We start from the raw sequence: 6,000 nt of genomic DNA on the forward strand, positions 1-6,000 counted from the left end.
GTCACTGAAGGCAAACTTATAGTTAAGAGGGAAGGGGGAAAGAAACACTGGTATTGTGAAAACTGCATGAAATCAAAAACCTTTTCCGTGACATATTAAAATGTATGTAAAAAGGCAGTTAGGTACAAAATTGAATAAAATAAATAGAAAAAAAAGTTGCTCCCAATATATAAGACAGGCTTGCAACAGATGTGAAGTAATTCATATTCTATCTGCATTAAGTTTCCCTTCCCGTAATAAAAAAAATGGTTGCATACTTTTCTGAATTGTGTCGTTTCTTAACTCAGGGGGAGAATAAAGTCATTTTGAAATAATACTTATAGATCGTCATTCAAATGCATTGCTCGTCCTAAAGAGGGCCGGGGAGGTTCAATTCCATGACCCCCTCTTTTGGATCCAAAATGTAACTACATGTTTTAAAATGTTTTTATTTTACACTGATTGTGTTGATAGTGTAAATTATCAAGTAAAATATGTATATACATATCATATCCGGTAAACATACAATAAAAAATCCAAGTGGTTTACAAAATTGCTCTTTACTAACTGAAACTTAAGATTTCCGTTTTATAAAAACATATATGTATTAAAAAAAATAGGAAAATAAACCGGCTGCAGATTTCCGTTCAGAGGTGTAAGTTATTTTATTATCACTATTCATACTTTTTTGATAAATCATATCAAACCATATCGATAATTGAGAACAAAATAAAAATAAATTATTAATACAAAAACAAAGTTTATGTGTAAAGTAGTGCGCTTCGATTTGACTGTTTATATTGCAGAAATGCTATAATAATGGTAGTTTTAATTTTAGTCAATTTTTATAAATACACCCAGAGCAAACAGATGATTTTTGTACATCTGGCCTTTGTTAGTCTTGTATTATTTTAACTTTTAGTTTCTTAAATTGTGTACAATTTGGAGTTAAGTATGGTGTTCATTATCACTGAACCAGTATATGTTTGTTAAGGGGCCAGCTGAAGGACGCCCCCGGGTGCGGGAATTACTCGCTGCATTGAAGACCTGTTGGTGACCTTCTGCTGTTGTCTGCTCTATGGTCGGGTTGTTGTCTCTTTGGCACATTCTCCATTTCTATTCTCAATTTTATTTGAATATATAAGATGCAAAAGTGATTAGAATAATCAAAGAATTTGACAACTTCCTTCTTGCAGTGCATTAATACATGAATAATCATGGCCATGCTATCTGCACTCTTATCGTCCCCCCCCCCCCCCAAAAAAAAAAAACAAACCCTAAACAACTCAAAATAAAACACAAATGTTCAGAAAAACATGTACATACACTGCTGCGTATGCTCTCTTTCTTTATATGTAATTTATTTGGTATATACCATAATTACATGTTGTCTGTAAATACTCAAACATTTTGGTGTGGATTGTTAGGAATTGGTGTTTATTGTTCAGGGGCAAATATTACATAAATATTAGCGAGAAAGTGTTTATAAGGGTTTGGTTTATAATTTTCAGTGGCAAATATTACATAAATATCAGGTCGAGAGCATGTTCATTACAGATTTTGCTTTATGTTCAGTGGAAGTAATTAATATCAATGGAACATCAGTATAATATCCATTTCAAACCTCCAATTTGCATCAGTAAGCCGAGCAATGCCTGAATGCCTGGTTAGAGAAAATGCGTTCGGAGGATATGTCCAAATATAATACTTAAGCATGCACAAACTAACAAGAACGGAAGCGTAAACAGGTGCTTCGAAAAAAACATAACATTTAACTTTATCTGATCAAGGAAGGTTTTGTCCTTGTTGTGAGTCTTGATGACACATTTCTATTTTTAGTTAACTGCAAAATTCTTGTTCTAAGTCATAATTTTGGTACATATATACTTTAAAAAATTCACACCACACTGAACAGGTGTAATAAATGTCAGGTTGATATCCCCAAGACATCAGGAGATCTGAAACTCCCTTATGTATATCAAAGCTTTCACACGATCCATGACAGACAGACAGACGGACGACCGAGAGAAAGAAAAGACACAAAGTAAAAAAAAAAAAAAAAAATGCACTTATGCTATTGTATACGGGACACAGAAAGTATGTCCGACCCAAGGTTTTCTAGTCTCGTACGAGGCTGCGAACAGTATGTCAATATATATGTTCCCGTACGAGGCAACTGGAAAAAAAAGAATAATTATAAATTTATTTTTATTGTAGTTTTGTTTGATAAAAGCATTGGGTATTGGCTTTGCTTTGGCGGTGACCTATAGTTGTTATTATCTGTGTCATTTTGGTCTCTTGTGGAGAGTTGTTTCATTGGTAATTATACCACATCTTCTTTTTTTATATGATATACTAGCATTTGATTTGAATTTAATCAAAGAACAATCAGTATATAATTGCTTTTTAGTAATTTATTGCTCCATTCTCGATTGGTTTACACTTTATTGACGTGTGTGTTAAGTTTTCATCGACCATCTGTATTGTTTCTATTTACCCCCTTGTGTTGTCTTTTTTTATCAACAAAATGACAACTCATTAACGACAATAGCAATAATAATATCACAATCAGACATTAAATATATTGATCTGACGATAAAAAAACAAACGATGTGATGATATTATTACATAAAATAGGATGACATTTTGGCGGGTTTTACTGTTTGCTTATTACCATATTTTATATTAGTCAGAACAACCTATGTAAACCATAAGTACTTAACTGGTCATACAGTAACACGTATAATATTTACTTCCTATATGTATATGACTCTGAAGGTCGGACTTGCTACCGTGAGTTTTTATTTATTTATCTAAAAAAATCAGGTAAGAAAATAATTATCAGGGGCGGATTCAGCCATTTTAAAAAGAAGATTCCAAACTTAGATAAAGGGGTCATGGGGTGGGGTTTCTAACCATATGTCCCCCTTCAAAAGTTTTGATCGTCAAAAAGGGGGGTCCAACTCCGGACCCCGTGGATCCGCCACTAGTGCAACAAACTGTCAATATAAATGAATGATCATATATGAAACCGTTTTAATAAATTTGAAAATGGAAATGTGGAATGTGTCAAAGAGACAACAACCCGACCACAAGGCAGACAACACACATCATGTTTATAAATAAATCAACAGGTTGGGGACAACCCACCAAATGGGGAACTGTTCCCCAGATGAGTAACAATCCCTCATTTGAGTTATAATTTCGTAGTGCAAAAAATCAAATTTTTCTTAAAAGAATCTTTTTCTTAAAATGGCACATATTCATGAAAAATACAGCAGATTTTCCATAAGATGCTCACCCCTATCTGCATTTACTGAGAAGATACAAGCCTATGAAAAATTAGAAAATTTGACTATTTTCAAGGCTTCTTAATTACTTTTTCAAAACCCATAATAAAAATATAGTTCTTTGGTAGAAGTTATTTCATTTTCTATAAATTTGTGCCATTTTACCTTAAAATATCATTTTTTTTAGCACTATGAAAATTACTCAAATGAGGGATATTGTTACTGGATCATATTTCACATTTTGCTTGGTTTAGACAGAGACTGCTTCTTAATGAAATCACAGCTGTGTCGATTATTTATTACAAAACTTTATTTTGATACTTTTTTGTAGATTAATTGAAGTCCATTAATTTCGAAAGACTAAGAGGAATGTTTTCAAATCAAACCATCCAAGACTTGGAAGAAGATAATTTTCGAAAGGATGGCATTGGAGTTACAATATTTTTATCTATACTTTGCGTTGTCGGTGTGTTTGGAAATGCGCATGCGTTTCTGATATACACTTTCCGTTTTAAACCAACGAATTGCCGTGTTTTTGTTCAATGGTTGTCATCGGTAGATATTGCAGTGTGTGTTATCTGCATCCCATTCGAAATATCCATTGTCGTTCTGAATATGACATTTAAGTATGACATCGTTTGCAAAATATTTCGATTCCTTACGCATGCTCTAGTGATGGCATCCGGTTTCATGTTAGCAGTCATTGCAATCCACCGAAAAAGAAAACTAGGGAATCCCCATGGCCGACAATTTACACTAAAGAGGGCACACATTGCTTGTTTTGTAGTACTAATAATAGCAGGGCTAATATCTGTACCAAGTGTTTATTTTTATGGTGCTGTAGAAACTGGAACCCCGGATGTAGAACGTTACCAGTGTACAGTCGATCCGAAACATTTTATGTCATCTTATTTTATTATATTCATTGGTTTTTTAGCGGTTTTATTGAATATTTTATACATAATTTGCATTATCGCATATTCAATTGTTATAAAGATAATTACGAGCCAGATCAATAGTAGGTTCTCTACAAGGCTGCAGACAAATGTCTATTTACCAAAAAGCAACAGTGATCAAAAGGAAAAGACACGTGATAAAACTGAAAAACCGAATGACAGTCTTAAATACTCGCGGGATATTTCATTTTTATTCATTGCGGCATCAACTATGTCTTATATTGGATATTTGTTAACTGTGACCAGCTTTTTAATTGATTTCATCAATCCAGACACTACTGGCCCCTTTAAATCCGTGTCGGCCATCTTGTACAGAGGATTTTTCATTAGTAGTGCGGGGAATCCTGTCGTTTATCTGTTTCTGGAAAGACAGTTCAGAGTGGAATGTAAAAATGTTTATTCAAAATTGTTTGGAAAATGTAGTTGGAGCAAGGAAATAACGATTACCGTATAAGTGTCTTCAGAGCAGGAACATAACTACAACTGACCGTGCAAGGGCTGTATAGCCAGTCAAGATAGTTTAAAACTTCAACAATCATCATAACTATTTCCGTATAAATGCTGTCAGAGCAAGAACATAACTACAACCCACCGTGCAAGGGATGTATAGCCAGTCAATGTCGTTAAAAACATCCACCATCAGCATAACTATGACCATATAAATCTAAAATCTTATTCTATCGAAACTGGATAACTCATAACAAGATCAGCGTTCTATCTTTTGATCAGTTGGTAATGGTCCATAACATAAATTATAATTGTTCTCACATAATCGTAAGTGCTTCCATCTGTCAATATTAAAGTCAACAGACAACTTAACTCGAATAATTCACGCCCTTTCCGTGTCCGATTTTCTCCCACACGAGGTTAATGTAGCCTTCGTAGATCAGCGGAATATAACGACTGAATTATTCGGGTTATAGACAATTCGAGTTCGTCAATTCCGTCAAAATTTTCGACTTAGAGAACACCATTCGTGTGTTTATGGGCGTCGTTCAAAATTACGAATGATGAACAACAATCTAGATCGAATGACGATCACGAAGACGCGTGATGAACTTTAATAGAAACAACTCGAAAGAGGTCTACTTTATCTGTTATTTTAATGGCTAATTTGTTCTGTCGATTTTATAAATAATTATATCTGGCGGACTTCATGTCAAAATAAGACGATTTATATCGTTTGATCTTTGATAAACTTAAGTTTGTAATCGTGTAAAGTATGTTGGCTTTTTTAAATGCCGGATTAAAAAAAGTTACTCAGAAGTTACTATTCACTTCCGAAAGTACTGCTACACATTTTAAATTTTTTTCATGTTTCATTTTTTATCGACACAACGCACTACACGAAGGAGATTATTGTTTGTCATCATCAACGAGAATATAAAATACAATCGAATGTGAAAAGTTTATTATGTTAAAAAGACTAATCAAATCTGAATTATCCCAAGTTTTAATAAAATGTGGTTTAAGGCATAAAGTTATGGCCTATGTTATGTTATCATTTATCCTGATTTAAATGCAATCTATAGAGTATACAAACATCTAATTCGTGCTTTAATGTCAATAAAAGTATTACTTTTCTATCTTTCTTTATTTTTACGGGACGTATTATGTTATACAAATGTCCGATGTCCGTCCGTCTGTCTGTCCGTCTGTCCGTCTGTTTGTCCGGCGTAAACATGTCGCACCGTAACTTGAGAACGACTTATCCAAATTTTATGAAACTTAATATAGTTGTTTCTTATGATGGTCAAATGATCTGTATACTTTTT

At 33.5% G+C, this 6,000-nt stretch overlaps 1 long non-coding RNA gene across 1 annotated transcript; it reads left to right on the top strand.

Moving 5' to 3' along the window:
- Nucleotides 1-2,682: 2,682 nt before the first annotated feature.
- LOC143054880 (uncharacterized) lies at nt 2,683-4,496 on the top strand. Its single transcript, XR_012971857.1, has 2 exons — nt 2,683-2,772; nt 3,601-4,496. It is a non-coding gene; the product is annotated as an uncharacterized LOC143054880 (long non-coding RNA).
- Nucleotides 4,497-6,000: the final 1,504 nt, after the last annotated feature.

This window comes from Mytilus galloprovincialis, chromosome 12 (assembly GCF_965363235.1).
Source record: "Mytilus galloprovincialis chromosome 12, xbMytGall1.hap1.1, whole genome shotgun sequence".
Classification (NCBI taxonomy): domain Eukaryota; kingdom Metazoa; phylum Mollusca; class Bivalvia; order Mytilida; family Mytilidae; genus Mytilus; species Mytilus galloprovincialis.